The sequence below is a fragment of the Ailuropoda melanoleuca genome, chromosome 15 (genome assembly GCF_002007445.2).
Source record: "Ailuropoda melanoleuca isolate Jingjing chromosome 15, ASM200744v2, whole genome shotgun sequence".
NCBI classification, from domain to species: domain Eukaryota; kingdom Metazoa; phylum Chordata; class Mammalia; order Carnivora; family Ursidae; genus Ailuropoda; species Ailuropoda melanoleuca.
In genome coordinates this window covers 81,982,871-82,009,164 of record NC_048232.1, presented here as the reverse complement: position 1 = coordinate 82,009,164, position 26,294 = coordinate 81,982,871, and the positions used below count along the sequence as shown (strand labels likewise).

The window sequence follows — 26,294 nt, the reverse complement described above, 5'->3', positions numbered from 1 at the left end:
ACGTGCAAGCCTAGCAAACGGTAGGGCTGCTCAGCCAGCGATGCGGTGCAAACTGCACCCCCGGAAGCGTGGAAGAGCGAGCGCATATTTCTCCCTTACGGGTCTGAGCACAGGCTGGAGGAGGGCGAGCTCAGGAGCTCGGGCAGCAGGAGTTCTGCATGGCTGAGGAGAAGAGGTGGAAGGCGCGGTGATGCCCACTGACAGGCACGCCAGGGCCTCCGTCCACATGAAAGGCCAAAGGTAACTGAAGGGAGCCGTCTCTGCTGGGCGTCACCTCCTTGGGTGCCCCCAGCCGCCTGCACGACCCCCATCGCGGTACTAATCTGCCCCCTGTGCTGTCGTTGCCCATTTACCTTGGGCCCCCGAGACAGGGACTGAGGGTGTCCTGTTCCTCGCACAGGTCAGGAGAGATTGGCACGGCCCAGGATGATTTTGGAGGACAGCTTGAAGGGAGGGAGGCGTGAACCTGACCTTGAGGGAGGCTAGCCTGTGGCAGGTGGATCGGCCAGGGGCTAGAGGTGGGGTGGGCAGGATCATGTCCTAGGACAGGGGTCAGGAGCTGGCAGGGGAGATGAGGCGAGAGGGTCGTAGGGTCAGAGGGTGGCACCCCTGAGCCAGGCGAGGGAGAAGGGCCTGGGATGCCCTGGGTCCCAGGAAGGTGGTGAGGTCGCAGCTGCTCTCTCGGCAAGCGGGCAGTTATTGGGGGAGCCTGGCTCTGGGGATGAGGGTGGTGACTGCAGGTCAGTGGGTGGCGCTGTGTCAGAGTGGGGCTGCCCAGCCATTCACAAACATTCACCGAGTACCCACTATGTGCCAAGCCCCGTGCTGGGTGTCAGGGTGCATCTGTGAACGGGAGAAAAATCCTGTCCAGGCAAAGCTCATATCCTAGGAGGGAGAGAGGACAATGGAAGAAATAGGTGTGACACAAGGAAGGTTCAAAGGTGACCTGTACCGTGTGCCAGTCACTGCAGACCTACTGTGTGCCAGATATGGGAGAGCCAGGATCTCTGCCCTCTCGCCGCTCAGCCCAGGAGGGGCCAAAACTGTGTGTGCATTCGCCCCCTTCTCTGTGGTTCGTGCTTAGTGGTCTGTGTCTGTGCGTGTGTGCACAGCTGTCTGTGGGAGTGGCTGAGTGTATCCGTGTTTTGCTGGCAACTCTGTTTTCCTGAGCGTGTGTGTGTGTGTGTGTGTGTGTGTGTGTGTGTGTGTGTAAGGAGGGAGGCGAGGTAGTGAGGGCTGTGATTCAGACCTTCTTCTGCTGTGGCAGAAGCTGAGGTCTGGTGGGGCGGGAGGTGGGGGGGCTGCTCCCTCACACCTGTCCCCTTGGCTCTGGGGTGGGGGTGGGGAGCCCTGAGGGTGCCCATGACTTTGTGGGAAGAAGGTCAGGGCGCAGCCGGAATGTGTTTGCGTTTCCTGGGTGATTGACGATGGGAGCAGGCTGTCTTCCCAAGACAGATGTAGGAATGTTTCTGCTAATCAAAGCGGAAAGCAGGGGCGTGGGGGCCGCCTGAGGCCTCCCCCAGCCCTGCTCCACGGCCACCTGTTGGGGGCCTGGGAAGCCGCTGGGCAATGCTAGGGAGAAGCTCCCAGACCCAGGCGATCCCACTGCCCACCTCTGCCTCCCCGGGAGTCTCCGGTCAGGCATGGCTCACCTGCTCCCCAAATATGCCCGGCTGGGTGGGAGAATGGGGTCCAAGGTTCAGCCCAAAGCATGATCCTGGAGGGAGGAGGGGGGTTTGAGTGGGTGAGTGGGACTTCAGGCAACTGTCCCAGCAGCTGGGGGGCAGGAAGAGGAAGTGTCCATTTTTCCAAGGTTCCTCCTCCTGACCCCTGTCTCCAGCCAGCCCTGCCAAGGGCAGTCCCAGGGCACCCCCCTTTTCTTTCCTAAGCCACGGTTTAACAGCCCCAGAAGAGTCAGCAATGGCAGGAAATTACCCAAATAGGAAAAGTGAGGTGGGCCCCAGTCTCAAGGGGGTGAGTGGCATGGCCGTCCCAACCCCAGGGGCCCCACCCCCAGGCCCCACATTCCCTCAGCCCACCACTCACCTGCTCTAGTCCCATAGGAGGCCCACGTCCTGGGAGGGGTGGGGCAGTGGGGAGCGGCAGATAACAGGACACCCAAACCAGTGTGGACTGGCCTGGCCTAGGCTTCATCCACTCATCTTAGGAGATCCAGTGACTCCTTGCCCTGTGTACAAACACCCCCCTGGGTGGATATAGGCCCTCATGTGAGGTCAGGGTTGGGGTGGGGATATCCAGGGGTTTACTGGAGGTGGTTGGCTGCCAGTCGGAATGGCTCCCACCCCAAGAACTCCCTGCGAAGCTGGGGGCAGTGCCTGTCCCGATGTTATCCCCCTCCACCCCCCGCCACCCCCCACCTTGTCCCGCAGTGACTTCCCCAACACAGTCCTGTGGGGCTCCTGAGCCAAGAAGGACTTGCTGACTTGGTGATTTGCCCTGTTTCCCAGGCGAGCACAGGCGGGACGCCCAGACACCCCAACCCTGGCCTGGCAGTTTCTCAGCCCAGCAGGGTCCAAAGTCACTTTCCACAGGTTTGGCTCTGAGACACGTCTTTTCCCCTCCCACTTTACCAGTCTCCCCCTTGAAGATCAGGGGAGTAGGGGCGTGCCTGTGAGTCACCCGGTGACTCAGGAGGCTTAGCCAGGGCCTAGCGTGTGAGTGCGCGCGTGTGTGTGTGTTCCTGTGTTAGGTGCGGAGGCTGAGCTGAGGTGGGGAGACATGCCTTGGCTTTCTGGCCCTTAAAAGTTTCTGGCCTTTAAATAGCTTGGGGCGCCTGGGTGGCTCAGTTGGTGAAGCGTCTGCCTTCGGCTCAGGTCATGATCCCCGGGGCCTGGAATCGAGCCCCACATGGGGTGCTCTGCTCACCGGGAGTCTGCTTCTCCCTCTCCCTCTGTGCTCTCTCTCTCTCTCTCAAATAAATAAATAAAATCTTTAAAAATAAAATAAAAGAAAGTTTGAGCTCATTGCAGCCGGACCCCAATTGATGGGACCACTTCGTCACAGCCTGGTGGGGTCAGTTCCTTGGAGCAGATGGGTACGGCCTGGGTTCTGGGTCTGTGCTGACCACACGGGGGCTGACCCTGCGAACACAGGAGCCCAGTGGCTACCTGGATGCTCACCCGGAAAGTGCTAGACTCCTCCCCGACACGAGACCCCGGCAGTGAAAGGTGCTGGAATTCATTAGCAGACATATCACTGATGGATTAATTAAGTGACTCAACAAGTATGTTGGGCTGGGCAGCGGGATTTAGGATTCTTGGCTATGAGACGACACTTCCTGAACCTTAATGTACAGAGGAATCCCCTTGGGATCTCGTTAGAACGCAGAGTCTGACTCGGCCAGGGCATCGCCGCCGAGGTAACCGGAGCCAGAGGCTAACAGCAGGCAAATGTTTCACAGGCTGACAAGGGAAATGCGGATCCCAGAAAATATAAACTGGACAGCTGGACAGAATCCCTGGCAGACCTCCAGGGTGGACAAAGACTCCGATGGTGTGTAAGGACCAAGGAGGCAATACTTCGACTGCAGGAGCCAACGCGGCTTCTCTGTGTTCTGACAAGCTCCAGGCGAGGCCAGCGCTGCGGGTCCAGGAGCCATGCTTGGAGAGGCAGGAACGGAAGAGCGTTTGGAAGGGAAAACTCGGGGTCAGCTCAGCAAAGCTCCTGGCCCCGCGTCCTGTGTCTGTTTCCCGAAGACCTACCGTGTGCACACGAGGAACTTGAGCTGGGGAGACACACGGACGTTGGGGAGCTGAAGTCCAGTCAGGGAGATCATACAGTTGGCGTGGAAAGGGACCCTGAGGGTCATCACCCTGTTCCCATTTCACAGATGGGGAAACTGAAGCCGCAAAGGAAGAGGGAACTGACTCAAAGTCTTATGAGTAACCGGTGGGGCCAGGACTCGAACCCTAGCCCTCTTGCTCGCGGGGCAGGATTCTTTTCCTCCCCACTCCAGAAAGGAGCATACGGGAGGAACAGGGGCCTATGGCAGGGGATTCTGTGGGACCCATCAGGAGGGGGCTGGTGTTCCTGAACCTCATGCAGGTCCAGGGAGGCCTGGAAACTTCCATTTTGTTGAGGCTTTTGGTTATATGAAAAGCATGAAGAAATACCTAACTAGGGGTTAGCAAATTTGTGCTATTTTAGTTATCTTACGTCGATCAAGTTAACATAACACAACAAGCCATTCAGTGACTGCATGCAGATCTATTTGGAAATAACCTCAAAAGTCAATATAGGTCTTACACAAATAGGAGGCCCAGGGCCACAGGCCCAGAGCTGCCAGGGCCCCTGTGTGTCTCCAGGAGTCTCAGATGGCCGCAGAGGAAGAGTGGTGGGTGGGCGGAGGGACCAGAGGAGCAGGTGTGACTGAGAGCCCCAGGGGGCGAGGAGGTCTGTGTCTGTTTCGGTCATGGTCACGGCTGCTTTCTCAGAGTCTGTAGCCGTGCCTGGCATACGGCAGGCTCTCACCGTGCGCTGCTGGCTGAATGTGACTGAGCCAAGGCATGGCTGCGGGGATGGAGAGAGGCGCTGGGGCAGGGGACTCTGGCCGTCATTTCCCCAGGTGCAGTGGGGGCTTTCCTTTTCCCCCACCCTGACCAAGTGAAGCTGGGCAGAGAGCCGGATACCTGAGTTCTGATCCTGGCTTCCTGCATGATAGGGCAACCAGGTCCCGTCTCTAAGCGACAGCACCCTGGACTGTAGGACAGGGGTACGCCAGGTCACCTTCGGCATCTCAAGGCAGCACCAGACAGTCCTTTGAGGTCCTTTCTAGCTCTAGGAAAAGCTTGGGAAAGGAGAATTCTGGAAGTAGTTGGGCGGGGGGGTCGGGCAGGGGCACAGAGACAGAAGGGATAGAGAGAGACTGCTAAAAAAAAAAAAAACAAAGCATCTCGCAGACGCAGGTGTTTTCTAGCAACGATCAATAACAGAAGCATGTGTGGTCCCGCGTGGACTGACGCCCACTGCGGATGGGGGGCGGCTACGAACCCACTCACTTACCCCACCAGCGGCCACACCCCCAGCCTGGCCCCACGTCTCCAGCTTAGCACGAGGATGTCTGAGAGGGACACTCACGGCGTGCTCTTTCCACATGTAGGGTCCCTGGCTTTTCCTCAGAGTCCCCAGCCAGCGGGCCTGGACAAACGCAGACACCTGGCCAGCCACCAGGACTGTTCCTCAGAGAAGCCGCGTTGGCTCCTGCGATGTAGGTATTCCCCTTTGTCCTCGCGCACCATCTCTGTCCTTGTCTACCCTGGGGGTCGGCCAGGGTTTATGTCTGGCTGACCAGTCTATATTTTCTGGGATCCACCGTTCCCTTCTTGTCACCATGTGGAACAACAGACGCCTGCCGTGAGCATCTGGCTCTGGTCGCCCTCTCTGGGTTCCCTCGGAAGTGAGGGCTGTGGGGCTGCCGCCCTGCTTCCCCTGCCACAGCTGGACTTTTGATGGCAGCTCGGTCCCCCGAAACTGGGCATCAGCCTCAGGTCTCATGCAGTGGGGGCTCGGCGAGGGGAAGAGGGAGGTGATTCTGGCTAATGCCTTTTGAAAATGTAACTTAAAAAAATGTTTCTAAAGATTTTATTTATTTATTTGACAGAGAGAGAGAGAGCTCAAGAAGGGGGAGCGGCAGGCAGAGGAAGAAGCAAGCTCCCTGGGCTCGATCCCAGGACCCTGAGATCATGACCTGAGCCAAACGCAGGCGCTTCACCGACTAAGCCACCCAGGCGCCCCTGAAAATTTAACTTTTTTATTTTGAGATAACCGCAGAGTCACATGCAACTTGAAGAAATAATGCAGAGAGTTCCCTTGTACCCTTTACCTGTTTTCCCCCAATGGGAACACCTTGCAAAGCTATACAGTACAATGTCAAAACCAGGACGTCCACACGGATGCAGTCAAGATACCAAATGCTTCCACGAACACAAGGACCCTCCTGTTGCCCGTTTAATGGCCAAGCCCACTTCCCTTCGATCCCTGCCCCCTCTCGAACCCCCAGCGAGCACTAATCCATTTCCCATTTTTGCAATTTTGTCATTGCAAGAACGTTATATACATGGAAGCCTACAGTATGTAACCTTTTGGGATTGGCTTTTGTGGCTCCGCATAACCTCTGGAGAGCCATCCAGGCTGCTGTGTGGATCACTGGTTCATTCCTTTTTGTTACTGAGTCGTTTCCCATGATACGGATAGATGGAGTTTGCTCAGGCATTCATTTGTCGAAGGCCATCTGGGTTGTTTCCAGATTTGGGCTATTATGACCAAAGTTGCTATGAGCACCCCTGTACAAGTTTTGGTGTGAACGTAAGTCTTCATTTCTCCGGGACAAATGCCCAGGCTGGGTTGAATGGCAACTCACGTTTAATTTTTAAAGAAACTGCCAGATCGTTTCCAGAGTGGCTGTACGTTTCCATGTTGCCACCAGCAATATGTGAGTGGTCCGGTTTCTCTGCATCCTTGCCAACATTTGGTCTTGTCACCATTTTTTCATTTGAGCCAATTCCGATCCGTGTACAGTGATAGCTCATGGGGGTTTAATTTGCATTTCACTCCTGGTTAATGATGTTGAACATATTTGCATGAGTTTGTCTGCCATCTGCATATCCTCTTCGGTGAAATGTCTCTTCGTGTGTTTTGCCCATTTTCTAAAAGGATTTTTTCTTTTTTCTTTGTTTGTTTGTTTGTTTGTTTTTTCTCTTTTTGCTCTTGCATTTTGAGCATTCTTCGTAGGTTCTAGACACTGGTCCTTGGTCAGAGAAGTAGTTTGTAAATACTTCCTCCCAGTCGAGTTTCTCTTCGGCTTTTTTTTTTTTTTAAGATTTATTTATTTATTTTAGAGAAGAGAGAAAGAGAGAGAGTGAGCAAGCACGGGGGAGGGACAGAGGAACAGAATCCCGAGCAGACCAAGTGAAGTGTGCTCACTCCCCCTCTGAGTGTGCAGCCATCGCAGGACTCGATCTCATGACCCTGAGATCACAGCCCAAGCCAAAATCAAGAGCTTTTGGCTCTTCTGCTTTTTAAGAGACTTTCATGGGAACGCCTGGGTGGCTCCGTCCGTGACGCATCCCACTCTTGATTTCCACTCCAGATTATGCTCTCAGGGTCGTGAGATCAGCCTGGGGTTGGGCTCTGCGCTCAGCGGGGGTCTGCTTGAGATTCTCCCTCCCTCTGCCCACACCGCAAATAAATAAATAAATAAATAAATAAATAAATAAATCTTAAAAAAAAAAAAAGAGGGTCTCTTCCACGAAGGAAAAGTTTTAAATTTTGATGAAGTCTGATTCATCAATCTTTCCTTTACAGCTCATGCTTTTGCTGCGCAGTTTGAGCCCTAGTTGCTTAGCCCTGGATCCCCAAGTTTCTCTCCTGTGCTTTTTTTCTAAGAATTTTCTAGTGTTACATTCCAATATAAGCCTGTGGTCCATTTTGAATTAATTTTTGTGTAAGGTGTGACTTAGGTCGAGGTGTCTTTGTTTCTGTTTTGTTTTGTTTTTTTTTTTAACCTATGGATGTTTAATTGCTCCCATACCATTTGCTTAAAAGTCTGTCTTTCCTCCCTGTATCGCTTTTGCATTATCATAATGCAAATATTTGTGTGGTCTGTTTCCGGGTACTCTAATGTGGTCCATTGATCCGTGTCACTTGCTCTGCCAATATTACACAGTCTTGCTTACTGTAGGTATGTAAGAAGTCTTACCTGCTTCATATATCAGGTTTTTGATAAATCACGTGGACTGGTTCCTCTTATTCTTTTTCAAAATGGTTTCGGTGATTCCGGTTCCTTTGCTTTTCCGGATCAGTTTTATTTTATTTTATTTTATTTTTTAATTTTTTATACAAACATACTTTATTAGCACAAAAAAGCAGCCGTACCAAGGCACAGCAAGCAGAGACGTACATTAGCAGTCAAAGGGTTAGTGTTACATACAAATACAGCTTTTCTTTTTTGTAGCCTTGGCAGTAGCCATCAGGATGAAAAGAACTTTCCGTAGAAGCAGGTAAGGAAACGAAGGAGTACTCATCTGTGGTCCAGAGCACATTAACAAAAAGACACAAGAATGGACTGGACGAGTGCGAAACGTCTGGAACAGAACTGGAAGGTCAGTTCAATACTCAGAAGCAAACACTAGAACTTGGCATTACCTCCAAAACAGCTCAGTCAAGTACCAGTGCCTGCCATTCTAAGTAGAGTAAAGGTGCTAAGGAAAGTTACTTATGGGTACAATGGTTGTACAGTATCTTTTTTTTTAAAGATTTTATTTATTTATTTGACAGAGATAGAGACAGCCAGCGAGAGGGAATACAGGCAGGGGGAGAGGGAGAGGAAGAAGCAGGCTCCCAGCAGAGGAGCTTGATGCGGGGCTCGATCCCAGGACTCTGGGATCACGTCCTGAGCCAAAGGCAGATGCCCAACGACTGCGCCACCCAGGCGCCCCTGTACAGTATCTTTCAAGTCTGCAATTAGGGGTTCAGATTTGCCATTAGAAATAGAGCTAAATACTGCCATCCAAACTGTTCGTCGCAGTTTAACAACAATCTCAACATCGGCAGCCACTGCTGTTATCACCGGACCTATTCGGGCATCTTCTAGTCTCATTTCCTTTGTGGTTCGCAATCGCATCACGGGCACAGGAACAGATCCGACTTTAACTAATCAACGAGTAAGGCCGCACGTATTAACTTAAAAAACTCACACGTAAGACTACATTGCAGCTCTTCCCAATGTGTTTGAAGTTAAAGCACTTATTCAAAAAAAAAAATACCTAAGGCCTTGGAATAAAATTCTACTACCAACTTTATAAGCCTAAATTTTTAAGAGCAGCTATTTAGAAAACCTGGTGTACTTAACAGTACCTTTTGCAGAAGAGACAGGAGACTGACTATAAATTCTCTCAACACTGCAGTGAACTGCACTATGCCCTTGGGGCCAGGAAATTGCATTTTTCTTTTTTTCTCAAAGGAAGGCGGTCTTTATCTTTTTGGACTTCCAAAGTTCGATTTATAGTAACTACAAACAGCACTGCGTTTGGAAGGTTATAGAAAAATTATTCGAAAAAATAACAATTTCAAACGTCAGTCACACTGTTGAAATACTCATCCAGTATTAATAATGTATTTTTCAGTAAGAAATAAAATTCTTCGAGACACTTGGGTGGCTCCGTTGGTTAAACGTCTGCCTTTGGCTCAGGTCATGATCCCAGGGTTCTGGAATCGAGCCCTGAGTCAGGCTCCCTGCTCAGCTTAAGATCTTAAATAAGATCTTTAAAAAAAAAATAGAATTCTTCATAGCAAATGCCCCAGAATTGCTTTACTCAATCACAACAGTCATTAAAAACCAAACCGTTCGCTCAATCGACAAAATGTTTTTGTAGCCTTACTGAACACCCATGGGGACGTCCGTCTTCTGTTGTCTCCACAGGCACCACATTTATCTGAGTAAGTAACAGCCAATCGAGTTAATGCCCTTTGGGGGCAGGAGAGTTTCCTTTGCCTTGACTGGTTCGAGTTCTCACCAGCAAGCTCTAACTTTCTGCATATAGTGATACTCTCTGAAAAAATCCTGCAACATTGATGGTAAAGGGAGCCCATCAATCCCATCGCATGTCGTGTGTGACTGCCAGCAGGTAGATCGCAGGCTAAAAGGGAAAGTCCTGTTCAGTGATAAAGTAAGCAATGGTTCAAAAAACATGCAAGAACTGGGATCTTTCTAATGTTCCCAAAGTCCTGTTATAGTGGAGGCTGAAATACACACGGGGGGCAGGGGCGTCAAAACTGAGCTAGCGATGCCACTGTTCAATCTGGGCGCACAGGGCTCACAGAGAAGAGGTCGTCCTCTTGTGCAGAGTCCCCGTGCAGGAATGTGCCTTCAGGTCTCCCGAACTTCAAGGAAGGCTTCTGCTTTGTTAACGGTCCATCTCTCCCTAGTTCCAAGGATTCCCTGTGATCTGAAGCAAGTCCAAGTTGGCAGGAGGCAGTGTGTATAACCCATTGGCCTGTGGACTTGCCAGGCTCCCTGTCTGCTAATGTGGACATGGCTGTTTCCAGACACCTGACGTTGCTTCTGCCTACGTGACTGTGGACACAGGGTGGCTGTCCTCTTCTGAGTCACAGTTAGCTTGTGGAATTGCAGTACCGGCCCCACTGACTTCAGTCATTCCAGGAGCTGACTTTTTTTTTTTTTAAATGATTTTTTTTATTATATTATGTTAATCACCATACAGTACATCCCCGGATTCCGATGTAAAGTTCGATGCTTTTAGTTGCGTATAACACCCAGTGCACCATGCAATACGTGCCCTCCTTACTACCCATCACCAGTCTATCCCATTCCCCCACCCCCTCCCCTCTGAAGTCTTCAGTTTGTTTCTCATAGTCCATAGTCTCTCATGTTTCATTCCCCCTTCTGATTACCCCCCTTTTCTTTATCCCTTTCTTCCCCTACCGATCATCCTAGTTCTTATGTTCCATAGATGAGAGAAATCATATGATAATTGTCTTTCTCTGCTTGACTTATTTCACTTAGCATTATCTCCTCCAGTGCCGTCCATGTTGCAGCAAATGTTGAGAATTCGTTCTTTCTGATAGCTGAGTAATATTCCATTGTATATATGGACCACAGCTTCTTAATCCAGTCATCTGTTGAAGGGCATCTCGGCTCCTTCCATGATTTGGCTATTGTGGACAATGCAGCTATGAACATTGGGGTGCATATGGCCCTTCTCTTTACTACGTCTGTATCTTTGGGGTAAACACCCAGTAGTGCAATGGCTGGGTCATAGGGTAGTTCAATTTTTAACTTTTTAAGGGACCTCCACACTGTTTTCCAGAGTGGCTGTACCAACTTGCATTCCCACCAACAATGTAGGAGGGATCCCCTTTCTCCACATCCTCTCCAACAATTGTTGTTTCTTGCCTTGTCTATCTTTGCCATTCTAACTGGCGTAAGGTGGTATCTCAGTGTGGTTTTGATTTGAATTTCCCTGATGGCTAATGATTTTGAACATTTTTTCATGTGTCTGTTAGCCATTTGTATGTCTTCATTGGAAAAGTGTCTGTTCATATCTTCTGCCCATTTTATGATTTGTTTATTTGTTTCTCGTGTATTGAGTTTGAGAAGTTCTTTGTAGATCTTGGATACCAGTCCTTTATCTGTGGTGTCCTTTGCAAATATATTCTCCCATTCCGTGGGCTGTCTCTTAGTTTTTTTGACTGTTTCCTTGGCTGTGCAGAAGCTCTTTATCCTGATAAAGTCCCATAAGTTCATTTTATCTTTTATTTCTCTTGCCTTTGGAGATGTGTCGTGAAAAAGGTTGCTCTGGCCGATGTCATAGAAGTTGTTGCCTATGTTCTCCTCTAGAATTTTGATGGATTCCTGTCTCACATTGAGGTCTTTCATCCATTTGGAGTTTATTTTTGTGTATGGTGTGAGAGAGTGGTCAAGTTTCATTCTTTTGCATGTAGCTGTCCAATTTTCCCAGCACCATTTATTGAAGAGACTGTCTTTTTTCCACCGGATGTTTTTTCCTGCTTTATCAAAGATTAGTTGCCCAAAGAGCCGAGGGTCCATTTCTGGGTTCTCTATTCTGTTCCATTGGTCGATGTGTCTGTTTTTGTGCCAGTACCATGCTGTCTTTGTGATCACAGCTTTGTAGTACAGCTCGAAATCCGGCATTGTGATGCCCCCAGCTTTGTTTTTCCTTTTCAACAGTTCCTTGGAGATTCGGGGCCTTTTCTGGTTCCATACAAATTTAAGGACTATTTGTTCCAGTTCTTTGAAAAATGTCCTCGGTATTTTGATCGGGATAGCATTGAAAGTGTAGATTGCTCTGGGTAGTATGGACATTTTAACTATGTTAATTCTTCCAATCCATGAGCATGGAATATTTTTCCATCTTTTTATGTCTTCCTCAATATCTTTCAAAAGTGATCTATAGTTTCTAGCATATAGGTCCTTTACGTCTCTGGTTAAGTTAATTCCAAGGTAACGCATGGTTTTTGGTGTTATTGTAAATGGGATGGATTCCCTAATTTCTCTTTCTTCAGTCTCGTTATTCGTGTATAGAAATGCAACTGATTTCTGGGCATTGATTTTGTATCCTGCCACCTTACTGAATTGTTCTATAACTTCTAATAGTTTGGGAGTGGATTCCTTTGGGTTTTCCAAATAGAGTATCATGTCATCTGTGAAGAGAGACAGTTTGACTTCTTCTTTGCCGATTTGGATACCTTTGATCCCTTTTTGTCTTCTGATTGCTGTTGCAAGGACTTCTAGTACTATGTTGAATAATAGTGGCGAGAGTGGGCATCCTTGTCGTGTTCCTGATCTTAAGGGAAAGGCTTCCAGCTTTTCCCCATTGAGAATAATGCTTGCAGTAGGCTTTTCATAGATGGCTTTTATGAGATTGAGAAATGTACCCTCTATTCCTACACTCTGAAGGGTTTTAATCAGGAAAGGATGCTGTATTTTGTCAAATGCTTTTTCTGCATCAATTGAGAGGATCATATGGTTCTTGAGTCTTTTCTTGTTGATATGATGTATCACATTGATTGATTTGCGAGTGTTGAACCATGCTTGCATCCCAGGTATGAATCCCACTTGGTCATGATGGATAATCCTTTTAATGTACTGTTGGATTCTATTAGCAAGGATCTTGTTGAGGATTTTGGCATCCATATTCATTAGAGAAATCGGTCTGTAATTCTCCTTTTTGAGGGGGTCTTTTCCTGCTCAAGAATGACTCGATAAACCAGGAAATCAAAAAACAATTTAAACAATTTATGGAGACCAACGATTTTGAAATAGCTTTAGGAGAATAGGTATTATTTCTTCTTTGAATGTTTGGTAGAATTCCCCAGGAAAACCGTCTGGGCCTGGAGTTTTATTATTTGGAAGGTTGTTTATCACTGACTCAATTTCTTCATAGTTAATTGGCCTATTTAAGAAATCTATTTCTTCCTGTTTCAGTCTTGGTAGTTTATAGGTTTCCAGGAAGGCCTCCATCTCTTCCAGATTGTTTAGTTTTTTGGCNGAGAAGTGCAGTAGAGCAAATAAACATGACGAGGAGCTGGCTCTTTGAGAGAATCAATAAAATTGATAGACCACTGGCAAAATTTATCCAAAAACAAAGAGAAAGGACCGAAATTATTAAAATTATGAGTGAAAAGGGAGAGGTCATGACCAACACCATTGAAATTGCAAGGATTATTAGAAACTTTTATCAACAGCTATATGCCAAAAAACTAAACAATCTGGAAGAGATGGAGGCCTTCCTGGAAACCTATAAACTACCAAGACTGAAACAGGAAGAAATAGATTTCTTAAATAGGCCAATTAACTATGAAGAAATTGAGTCAGTGATAAACAACCTTCCAAATAATAAAACTCCAGGCCCAGACGGTTTTCCTGGGGAATTCTACCAAACATTCAAAGAAGAAATAATACCTATTCTCCTAAAGCTATTTCAAAAAATAGAAACAGAAGGAAAGCTACCAAACTCATTCTATGAGGCTAATATTACCTTGATCCCCAAACCAGGAGCTGACTTTGGTCCCAGTTTACATAACGGATTAATCTGTGAGGTGGCCTCAAATGTATGCATTTGTGCCTTGGGAGGAGGGCCGATGCCCTCTTCAATACTAAGCCACGTTCTCTCTCGAAGCCTATCTTCTTCATCTTCTGTAGAAACCAAGGATTGATCAAATGTATCGAAAAAGGTTGAGTGTGGGCTCACAGGAGCTGTATGCCGTTTAATCAAAAGCCATTTTGGGGCTAAATCTGAGCCAGCAGGAAACGGGCATTTCTCAAGCCTTAATTCAGAAAGGTGTATTTTTCTTTTTTAGAAAAGAGGGGTTTTGACTGCTTGCTGTAAGTTCTCTTGGGAAAACACAAGCCCACAGTGTCGCACAGCCTCTGTCTCAGAGAGCGGCTTCCCACAGTTCTGCGGACACCTGTCCCTATCATGGATGGAGCTTACGCCATACCGCCTCTCTCTCCTTTGAAGTCCCCAGAGTCCTACCAAACTTCTTATCAGTATCCAATGAACTCTGTGTCTTTGTCGAACAGGAATGTTTTTCCTCCCCACCCCACGGAGCATGCCCAGAGTAGGAATCTCTTCTGGCGATTCTTGCTCCTGGGACGAACCATTACCCTTGCGCTGAGGAATTTCAGTGGCACAGTTTTGGTTTCTCCTCGAAGAATTCTTGGAAGGGCTTAATCCCAGTTGCAAGGCAACGTTTTCTCTCAAGGGACTGCTTTGTTGCTGAGGTGCGAAGTCTCCTATACTGATGTTTCTCTCTTTCACAGACAAGCATCTGCTGGAGATCATGTCCACATCTTCTTTGTGGCTCCCTCCCTCATGACCGAAGAGATTCTGACACTTGTATTTGAAGTGATTTTTCATCTTCCCCCTCTTTATCCATTGATTATATGATCTATTTGGGCTCGCAGAATGGTCTCATCCGGGGGCACCTGCGGCCAGGCAGACGGTCCCATCCTGTCCCCCCTGACTGCCCAGCTGAGCGCAGTCTCACTTCCTCTGGACTGAGCCCCGGGGCCTGGGGACCCCGACTCTGATGGATGACTCCCCACCCCCTTCCCCAGCCACCTTCCCCCCTTCACTCTTGCCCCCCTCCCCCCAACCCCCATCGGAATGGAAAATACCTCTCCTCCATATCAGTTTTATAATAATGTTGTCTATCTATAGCCACAAAACATTTTGCTGGAGTTTTTGCAGGAATTGCATTAAGTCTGTACGCCAATTTGGGAAGAACTGACATCTTCACTATGTAGAGTTGTCTTCACGAACATAGTATGTCTTTCCATTTCTTTGTCTTTGTTGATTTCTTTTATCAGCTTTCCGTGAGTTTTCAGCACGCAAGTCCTGTGTCTGTGTTTTGGTAGATTTACACCTAAGCATTTTATTTTACTTTTATTGAGCAATTATAAATGGTATTTTGAATGTTTATACCTTTTGTTTCTTGGCTGAGACTTTTGTTTTCATTGGTTTCAGATGTGTTCGTAACACTTCTCTTATCTTGGTGTGGGCATCTTTGCACATTCGGCTTGAGATCTCCCTGGCTTTTGGCATGATGAGTGATTTTCTAGTGAGACCTGGATATTTGGGGCATCATGTGATGAGACTCTGTATCTTGTTCAGCCTTCTGCTTTAGCTAGTTGCCTGGGATGCTTCTAAAGAGGGGAAGTGGGGGAAATGCCTCATTGCTGCCAAAGAGGGTTAGAAGTCCAAACTCCCCCCTTGACCTCGGCTGATGCCAGAGTCGGTGAGGCTCTCGATTTCTGTGTGGGTGGAGAGATAAGTCCCAGCCCCCTGCTTGGCCTTCCCCGATAGCACCCTGGCAGGGAGATTGGAGCACCTTACACTCTGCTAAAAAGGGGAAGTCTGGGTTTCCCACATGGTCTTGCTGGCACGGACGGGGCCACAGATTTTTCTGAAGGGTTTGGCTGGAGCACACCAATTATTGTCTAAAATTTTTCTATCTTTACTGGCTGCCTCTTTTCTGGTTCTCTGGCTAGATAGAGTAGGTTTTTGTGTTTTTTGGGGGGTGATATCCACCCCCCTTGGCATTTCCAGATTGCTGGCTTCTTCAGGCTTCTTCAGCTTTAAGTCTGAACTATGTGAGGCAAAAAAAAAAAAAATATCCAACAACCAAGAAACTCATCACTGTGTTGTTTCTTGGGTCCTGTGATCCCTAGTTAATCTGCCTTCTCCTCCCCTCCCTTCAGAGCCTCCTCGGGCTTGTTTTATACACTATGATTAGGGTTTTAGATGCACTTAGTGGGAGGAATAAGAAAAAGTATATCTACTTCTTCTCAGAAGCAGTCCAATTTAAATTTAAATTTTACTTTTTCTTTCAAGTGGAGATTGTTCAGTTAACTAAAATCTTTTGTTCTTCATGTGCTTTCACTGTCCCTGCAAGGCCCTGTCTTATTTTACGTGAAGTGTGTGTGTGTGTGTGCGTCTCTCCCCTCATCCCAGAGCCAACCCCTATTCCCCTCCCTCCAAAGATCCTTTTCTAATGTACTCACGATATGCTCTTCAATAAATATACGCCCTCCGCAAGCATGCAGCTTTTTGGGGAGTGTGTGTATCCGTGTTAAGTGCACACAAATGGGATCATGTCTGACATCCCATTTTATTTATTTCCTTTTTTACTCAAAACAAGGTCTTTCGGTTTGACCCATGTTGTTTTGCAGACGGGCTACGGGCTACGTCTTCTCCCTTTCACACGCGTCCCCCACATTCCTTACCCCTTTCCCTTGGGAGGGACACCTGGTTGCCTCCTCTTCGCAGCTGTTGCAAACAGTGTCGCTGGAAACTTCTCAGGCACGCTCCCCGGCGACCTGGGTGTAACGTGCTCCGAGTTTACGCCGAGGCGAGGGGTGGCCGGGTCTCAGGCACACACTGTCATAATCGCTCCAGGCCTGGCTGATTGCTTCTGCGAGGCCAGTACCTTCTCCCGCTCCTGCCAGCGGTGTCTGGGAAATCCTGCTGCGAAGACGAAAATAGCATTGGGGATTCTCTGGTAAAGCGGACATTATTTTGGCAAGGTGAACAACCGCCTTCTCAATCATGTGTGGGCTTGTAAACAGCCAGTCAGTATAACCCAAGGTTCCCTGGGATTTCCCCCCGGTGATCACAGGAGAGTCCTGCCTGGTTCAGTGGACAGGGACTGGGGTACGGGATGGGGAAGCAACCAGAAGCCGGGAGAGACTTAAACCGCCAGAGATCCCAGAAGTTGAAATAGCCACTGGGAATTGGAAATGAATGAGAGGCGAAGGGAACAGCCCCTACTATAGAGCCTGGCACGCAGTTCGTACTCAATTAATATTTACCAACCGTGAGGACGATCCAAGGAAGGAATGATTGGCTTGTGCCTCACTGCTGGGGGGGGGGGATGTGTCTGGGCTTCCGGGAACCCCATATTTTATTTCCTGCATTGGCTCTGCCAGCCAGAGGTGTGCATTTGTGGTGGGGAACCCAGGGCCCTCAAGGCCCCGCGTGCCTCTGATCTCCCTATCTGTCTCTGCCGGCCTCTCAACATTCAGTCAGTCACTCACTCATCCCTAAAATCCTTCCAGAGACCTAACAGGCCGGCCCTGTGCTATGCTCCTGGGGATTGAGATGCGACATCACGGATATAAATGGGCCCCCGCCACCCCCACCCCCACCCCGCAGTCTCCTGGCCTGGCTCTTATTTGTTCTCTGGGTCTCTTCGCTCAGCCCCTTGTAAGCCAGCCCCCCTCCCCACCCCCCGCCCAGGGCATTATTCTCCACTGACTTCCTGGACTTCCCTTCGGGGCATTCATTGCAATCTGTCAGTGTCTATTAACGCAATTATTTGATTTTTTTAAGTGTAACCTATTACTTATGACTGTTTACCCACAAGTGTATGTGCCTGGGACATAACAAGTGTGGCGTGACCGTCAGAGGAATAAGGGCTGAAATGAAGGTCCTTATGGCTCTTTGAGGACTGGGACACTGCCTCTGTCTGGGGCCAGGAGGGAGGGCTTCCTGGGGGTGGTGTGACCCCAGAGCAGAATGTTTGCCAACTGGATAAGGGAGTTCCAGGCAGAGAGAATGTCCTGGCATGTCCTGGCGATGGACGATAAACTGCTGGGAACCACCATGGAAGAATTTGGGCAGTGTACGTGGAGGACTTTTTTTTTTTTAATAGGTAAAGAAAAATGCCTGTATCATTCAGTGTCCAGCTGGATGAATTTTCAGAAGCTAAACACACCAGTGTAACCAGTGCATAGATCAAGACACTAGGACATTATCAGCATCCAAGAAATCCCCCTTGTGCCCCCCGCCCACCCCAGGCACTGTGCCTCTTTCCCCTGTCCTGATAACCACCGTCCTGATTTGTGTAATTTCGTCCGTTTCTGAAATTCACATAAATGGAACCCCATGGTGTCCACTCCTTTGTGTCCGGCTTCTGTCCTCCAACACTGCGCGAGGTGTGTCCCTGTGGCCGTGGTGCTTGTCCCTCACCGAGCCTTACTCCATTCCACTGTACATGGGTATTCCAGTGATTTCTGGGCTTTGACCACTGTAAATAAAGCTGCAACAAATGACCTTGTCCATGTCTTTCAGTGGCAGCATGCACGCACTTCTGTCGGACATAAACCCACGGATGGGATTGCTGGGTAGAGGGGAGACGATGCCAAACCGTTTTCCCAAGTGCTTGTACCAGATAAGCTCCCTTTTGCACCAGTGTTCTTGGACTCTCAGTTGTTTTGCATCCTTGCCAACAGTTGATATTTTCTATACTTTTCCTTTTAGCAGTTTTGGTGGGTACGTGGTGATAACTTGTTGTGGTTTTATTTTGCGTTGCCCTGATGACGGATAATGTCTTCATGGACTGAACAGGTCCCTTGCACAACCTCTGTTGTGAAGGGTCTGCTCAAAGTCTCTTGCTCCTTTTTACTTGCTGCCTCTCTTTTTCTTATTGATTTGTGGGAGTTCTTTACATATTTTGGAAATGAGGTCTTTGTCTGGGATAAGTTGTGCAGATCTGCGCTGGACTTGACACAGGCACTGATGTGGGTGAGCAGCATTGCTGGAAGTTCCCCCGGCTGTGGGGGCAGGACAGGCTGTGAGACCCGGGGGGGGAGGGGCATGGAGGAGCCGTGCGGCTGGACGGCAGGGGCCGGGGTCTAGAGAGACTTCTGCAGCACAATTGACAAGGAACATCTGTCATATCATGTCATGACAAAAACAAGACGTGAGTGGTGATGGAGTGTGGGGGAGGGGGCAACAAGGCTGACTTCCAGGTCTCGCTGGCTGGCCCATGGGCTGACGCACTCTGCCCACCCAGCTGCCAGCAGCGAAAGGCGGCTTTGTCCTCCCAGGCCCCACCCAGGCCTGCTGGTCGGAGATGCTCTGGGGTCACCGTCGGGACACTGGACAGAGTGTCCAGTGGTAGAATCTGGGTCTCCAGTGGCAACTGGGGGACAAACACCAACCCCCCCGGCAAATACACACACATGGCTGGGCTGGTCCATGGAGACCCTGTGCCCCAGATGGGTTGGCAGCCACGGGATCTGGCCCGGCAGGGATGGACAATGCCCCCTGTCTGCAGCCTCCTCACCCCTGCTGAGTCCAGGCTCGGGATGAAAGTCCCGCTCTGGTCCTCAGTCCCCAGGGAAAGGGTGGAAACAGATTCTGCAGCATCTGGACTTCTGCAGAGCCGTGGGGGGACAACGCTGGAATTGGGCCTGACTCCCTCCCAGAAAGCGAGGAACCCCGCACGGGCACCGCAGGTTAATTTCTCACCTAAGTCCCACCCCCGTTGTGTTTCTCAGTGTTTACTTGGAAGAGTTCCGCAGGCTCCATCTTGCAGCATTGGGCTCAGCGGATCACAGCATTTCTGCCAGGATAGTGTAATTAAACCTTACCAACTCCTTCCCTGACGTGAGGAGGAATAGGACACTCGCCCCGGGCTGCACTGTGCTAGCTGCTTTACATACGTGATGTCATTCATTCCTCCCCGCAACCTCGAAGGGACGTGTTGGTTTCTTCATTTCGTAAACGAGGATACTGCCTTGCCCACGTTCACACAAGCCATTTGAACTTGGGCCAGTTGGACCCTGCAGCCCTCCTTTCTCTATCTTCCTGGCCTGCCAGACAGTAGGGACCATGGGGGGGCGCGGTGGGGATTGAATGCCCCCCCACCCCCAACCAGTGGCCTTGGCCTCACATTAGGGTGGGTGGGATGGGCCTGACTCTGAGCTGGGCTACCAGAATTAGGGCAAGGGGAAGAGGCTGGCCTGAGAGAGCTCAGGTTCACGTTCTCGCTTTGCCTACCTCTCTGGATGACCTTGGGTGAGTTACATTTCTTAGAGCCTCGGCCCCCGCATCTGAGCAATGGGGTAATCCCCGCCCAGCCTTGCTCCCTGGGTTCTTGGCTGAGCAAGGTATGGAAAGGCCCAGGCGAGCTGAGCCCAGACGGGGCTGTCTGCTTTTGTCAGGCTACGTGTTTGGAACCCTCCTGGAGCCTAAGCTGACCTTCCTGTTCCCTTTTTTGGAGTTAGGGAAGAGTCAGATGGCTCCTCTGCCCCAGCCCTCTCCAGCCTGCACTTTTCCCAGCTTACTCAGTACCCAGCTGCCCAAGCGGCCCAGGCAGGCCCTGGGTTCTGGCCAACGGAGGCTGCCCCCATCCCGGGGCTCCAGGCTGGCCAGATGGGGAGATGGTACTGTAAATAGCCTTGATGGGAGATTCCCCCCTTTCCGGTGCTCAACCACTTCCTCTCTGACAGAGCACGCCGTCTCCAGGAGGCTCTCTGCTGGGCGGACTGAGGGACATGCTTTGGGTCCTTGTCTGCTGTTCTTGAGTGTGTCCTACGGTAGCAGACACTGAGCGCTCCCCTCCTTGGCATCCACTCCCTTCCCTCCCTCCTGACAGGACCCCACGTTTCCCGGCCCACTGCGGGCGGGGTAGACCCAGGCTCTGCTCCAGTTGGGCCCTGATTGGCTTAAACCAATTATTATAGCCCATCTCATGGCTACTGTGATTCGGTCAGAGATGGACACGTGACTCAAGTCGTCCAATCAGAGCAAAGGCTTCTACTTAAGCTCTCCGGAAGTAGACCTTCTCTCTCTCCACGGGCTGCGAAGAGAAGGAGGTACACCCAGACGACTGGGGGCCGTACTGAGATCCCCCAAGGGAGAGCCAGCCCGGGACAGGAGCAGCTGCCAGAACATGGAGCCAAGAGCTGGAGGCAGAGAAACTAGGTCTTGTTGGATCCAGCTTTGCTTGAAACCTCAAATACCCGCGTGCTTTTCTCTTACTCTACAGTCCACAGATTTTAGTTTTGTTTTTTGCTTTGTTTTTTTAAAGATTTTATTTATTTATTTGACAGAGACAGCCAGCGAGAGAGGGAACACAAGCTGGGGGAGTGGGAGAGGAAGAAGCAGGCTCCCAGCAGAGGAGCCTGATGTGGGGCTCCATCCCAGAACTCCGGGATCATGCCCTGAGCTGAAGGCAGACGCTTAACGACTGAGCCACCCAGGCGCCCCCACAGATTTTAGTTTTTAAAGCCACCTTGAGTTGGGTTTTCTGTGACTTGGACCTGAAATTCCTGAATATGGCCCATAGTGTAATGAGGGCCAGGCCTCCAGTCCTCTTCCTGCCTGTCCCGCTGACAGGATGGAGCCCCCCTCCCCGGGCAATGCCGGCAATGCTTGTGTGGAAACATGTCCCTGTGGCATCCTTAGTCTCAGAAGCAGAAGACCACTTAGAGGCCTCGAGTGGATTTTTCAGACGGGAGCACCGAGGCTCCCCATTCTCCAGCCCTTCCCTGCTCCACTGGCTGTGTCCCTAAGGCCTCAGGCAGATGGGAAAGGCTGAGAACCCAGGCTTCCGAGTGCCCAGGCCTCTGGGAAGCCTCCTGTCTTCCCCCACCCTAGTTCATCTGAGGAGGGAGTCTGTGTTCTGTATTGCTAAAAGCAGAGAGAACCCAGCAGGTGCACGGAAGGTAAATAGCTCTCATTGGGGTACTCTCAGCAGTCTGCAGGGTCAAGTCCAGGCACCTTAGCGTGACATCCAGGACACAAGGCCCTTGACATTTCCCCCTCATCCTCTGCTCCTCCCTGGAGGCAGGGAGGGAAGCTTGTGGCCGCTGTGCCGCCTTCTGTCCCTGTGGAAGTGTATTGAGTGTCCTTAGGCCAACAGGGTGTCACCTGAATTTCATGACCGTAAGTCTTGTGTTGGCCCTTGGTGTTTGTTCTGATGAGCTGTTTCTGAGTCATAAAGTAAAGGCCTAAGACAACTTCATTTTATCATCTCTCGTGGATTCTGTAGGTCATGGAGGTGGGAAGGGTTCAGCTGGGTTAGCCAGGGTTTCAGAGAGTGGCAGTCATGTGGTGGCTGGGGCTGAAGCATCTAGGCACTGGCGGGACATCTCTCCATCTCCATGACCTCAGAGCTTTTCCGTGCGGTCTCTCTGCATGGGCTAGTTTGGGCTTCCTCACAGCATGGCGGCTCAGTGCTCCAGTAGGAATGTTCTATAAGATAGAAGTGTTTCCCATGTCACTTCAGGAGCATGGCAGTGTCACTTCCACTGGCACGTCATATATTTTATTCCTTAATTGTTCCATTGCCTGTTTCCCTCCATTGAGCTGGAAGTTGCACGGCAGAATTCCCCAGACAGTGCATGGCACACAGTAGGTCCTCAAGAACTATTTCTTGAATGAATGAATGAATTGCTGATCAATCCCTGCATTCTTTCCCCATGAGTGCCCACTTAGCTTCAGAATCTCTCTCAACCCAACACTGCAGCCTTGAGGTGAACTGAAGCCTGTGTGCCACGCCTGCTCCAGACAAAGGGTGGTCCCCTAGCCACCCACTGTGCTTCCCTCCACTGCTGCACGCCCTCCCCGAAGCCCTCCGGTGGGGCGCCTGGGGAGGCTCAGTCAGTTAAGTTGCTGACTCTTGATTTCTGCTCAGGTCATGATATCAGGGTCCTGGGATCAAGCCCTGAGTCTGGCTCTGTGCTCAGTGGGACTTCTGCTCGAGGATTCTCTCTCCCTCTACCCCTCCCCCACTCAAATAAATCAATAAATCTTAAAAAAAAAAAACTCACAAAACCCTCCTATGAGGAGTCATCTACTCCCTGAAGCCCCCCTGATCCACTTGTCACTTTCTTTCTCTGGTGACCTCTCAGAGGGGAACCGGTCTATCTGTGTCTGTTACTGGTGACTGGTGACCGTCCCACCCTCCCAACAGACAGTGTCCTCAAACCGGGAGGGCTCCATCTCAAGCATTTCTGTAACTCCATATTCAACAGAGTTGTAGTACACAGTAGGTGCTCACTCAGTGCTCGCTATCTTAAGATGAACATTTGGCTTAGTTTTTTTTTTGTTTGTTTGTTTGTTTTTTAAGATTTTATTTATTTGACAGAGATAGAGACAGCCAGTGAGAGAGGGAACACAAGCAGGGGGAGTGGGAGAGGAAGAAGCAGGCTCATAGCAGAGGAGCCTGATGTGGGGCTCGATCCCATAACACCGGGATCACGCCCTGAGCCGAAGGCAGGCGCTTAACCACTGTGCCACCCAGGCGCCCCTGGCTTAGTTTTATGCTTAACATTTTCTGTCAGGCCTTTGTCTCTTTTTATCTTAAATCATGTTTATTTGTTTTGTGCTTTGTCTTTAATTTGTTTTTTTTATTACCTCTTTTTCCTTTTTCTGATTATAAAACAAGTGCACATTGCAGAAAACGTTGAAAATGTCCAAGAGTATAAAGGAAAGACAAGATTACTCATAGTCTCGCAATCCAGAAATAAGATTATTAGCATTTGGTGTATTCGCTTCGGCTTTTTTGGGGAGGGTGTACTTTTTTTTTTTTTTACTAAATCTTTTATGGTGACAATTTTTTATGTCATCATGATTCTTCCAAGACATCGTATTAAATGGCTGCATAGTACTCCACCCACTGCATTCAGTTTATCATAATTCATTTCGCCAAGTATCCCACACATGCAAAATCCTGACACACACCCAGTGCCACCGTCCACACACACACACACACACACACACGCACGCACCACGCCCGCAGACACTCTGGCGCACACTCCCGGGGCTCCCAATCTCCACAATGGAGGTGATTTCCCAGCAGGGGGTGAGGAGTGCACTGGTCACATGGCCCCAGCAGGGTGTGTTCCAGCCTTTTCCTTTTGTAGTCCCTCAGACAGACAGATGTCAGGACAGACACACACAGGACAAGCAGGCAAGGCGAGCAGACAGGAAGCAGACAGGGGCCTGGGCCACGTGGAGACAATGGCTTCTGGGGTGTCTGGGCTGTCAGGAGGATTGGGTGATGGGGAAGGGGGGGTTGTTGGGGGCAGGACCTTGGCTGCCCTCAGAGGGGCAAGTCCCGGCCAAGGGCAGGTGACAGAACAGGGCTTCCTCGGCTTAATGCTGTCAAGGGTATGCAGATGGGGGTGGGTGGTCACAGAGCCAGAAACCGGAACCTCAGAATCCCAGGACCGCAGCGGGACTGAGTGGGACTGGCCTGGAGGGGCCACCTGGTCCTACGCTCCAAGGGTCATGCAGGTGCCGAGGTCCAAGCGTTGGGACCTCTCACGACGCCTGACTTGGGCAAAGAGCTTTTTCCGCTTCCCCATGTGGCCTGGACCATGTTCCTGGTGTCCATCCCCAGAGCCGGAGTGAGCTCTCGAACTCTACGATGAGCATCGAGAGCACTGGAGGGACTCCAGGCCTGGGCCCGAGGGGCTTGGGGTGGTCCTTGAGCAGCGGGAGAGGAGAGAGGGAAGGAGACGGGCAGTCAGACGTGCCCGCCCCAGTTCAGCCACTCTGCCTTCCCTGCTGGGCCCCGTGTGACTCTGCTGCCCTCCCCAACCTCAGAGAGCAGTGCAGGGAGAGGAGGGGGTGCCTGTGTCTGGGGCCACCTGCTCACAGGCTCAGTGTCCCGAGGAGAGGAGGTTTCTGACGTGGACCCCTGGGGAGCTGCCCTGTCGGGCTCCTTCCCAGACAGCTCTGGCTCTCACGGTCTGAAACCAGAGGCTGTTCGCAGGGAAACATGGAAACGAATGAACTCAGCCCTGGGTGGCTTTAGGGAGGAGCAGCAAATGCGGGAGGTCCAGAGTCAGCTCAACCCCCGGCTAACTGTGGAATCTTGGACAAGTTATTTCCCTCCCAGGACCCCCAGGACATACCCAGGGAGGAGGGTCCGGAGCGAGACCACTGTGGGACTGTGTTGTTTCCAGGTCTCTGAGTCTCAGAAGTCTGCAGACCATTGCTGCGAGTGGAGGGGTCAGTGGTCCCAGGTCAACAGTGAGCATTACTCAGCGCACTGGGCTAGGCTCAGCGCAGGGACGCGCTAGATTTCTGCCCTTGGTCCCCGGGGAAGAGGCTCTGGGAGGAAGTGATTACTAGATCACACGACAGTGTAGCAGGGCTGAGGTTGCTTAAAGGAGATATATGGAGAAACCGAGTCTCAGAGAAGGAAAACAAGTGTCCCAGTCACTAGAGGCTAGAATCCAGGAGCCCTCTGCCTCTTCCCTCTTTACCCACCCCTGCTGTGCCCTCTGGCCACTCTCCAGAGCTTCCCCGGGTGGAGGGGAGCAGGCTGGGGAACCCCAGAAGGTAGAACCAAAAGCTGAAGCCCCTTCCCTGTTGACAGACTGTCCCCAGACCTCCCAAACGGCTCCTTTCAGGGTGGGGGTTTGTCTGCTTCTGGGACAGCACAGGTTAGTGGGACTGGGACCAGAGGGGTCCCCCAGTACCCCAAGCCCAAGGGGCACCCCAGATGGGATGCTGTCCTGCTATGCCGAGACAGCCTGGAAGGGGGCCAGTGCCCCGCAGTGGCAGCTCAAGGCAGCTGGACGGGGCTGCCGCCAAGAATGCCAGGAATGCGGAGCGGCTGCGTCCTTCCCGCTCCTCTTCCTCCCCCCACTCCTAGAACAGGATATTCCCTGTCCAGGGAAGCCCAAGTCCAGCCCCCTTATGGGAAAACCTCAGGGCATGTGCTGGGCACCGCTCCTGCCCTGGGATGGGACCCGGTCCGGGGGAACCTAGGGCTCTGGCACCGCAGGGCAGGACGCAGGGGGTCTGTGCGGGTTCAGCAGGGTGCTGAGGACCTACTACGTGCTAAGTGTCGCACGTGTATTAACTCACGGAATCTCACAGCAACCCTGGGAGAGGCTGTTTTCCAGATCAGGAAGTTGAGGCTCAGGGGGGCTCAGGAGCTTGCCCGAGCTCCCCAGCTGGCAAGTGGCAAAGCCAGACTTGATCCAGGCCAGCCTGACGCTGTCGTCTTTGCTGTCAGCCATGAGGCTAGGTGGCCTCAGTGCTGCTGGGGGCGGTCTCCTGGTGCCCCCTCCTTGGCACTGCCGAGGCTGGGGGGTGTGCTGCAGAAAGCAGCCCCTTCCTGTTGGCAGCCGGTCTGTTTTGCGGTTGGCAGAGGGTCAGTGTGGAGGTTTGTCTGGAAGGTCGGCTCTAGGCCTCTCCCTGGCTGTTCTCCCAGGATCCCAGCACCGGTGAATCCCAGAGTTTGACCGGGGTACATCCCATTGGCTCAGGAGGGGCTCCTGTGCACCGGTTGTGATGGGCAGGGGCTCAGGGGTATGTCGCTCGGGGGCTCAGGGATAGGAAGTGGGGCTCTGGGAAGTCTGGAGGGACATGCAGTGGTTGGGGGGAGGGCATGAGCTGTGCTGACTCCAGCCCCGTGACTCCACAGGTGTCCCCTCCTCTGCCGCGGTGCACCCATCTCCTGCTTCCCAAGCCCAGCGTGGC

General features: G+C 50.9%; 1 pseudogene; it reads right to left on the bottom strand.

The window, feature by feature from the left end:
* Positions 1–13,516: 13,516 nt before the first annotated feature.
* Positions 13,517–25,831, bottom strand: LOC100483823 (annotated as a pseudogene).
* Positions 25,832–26,294: the final 463 nt, after the last annotated feature.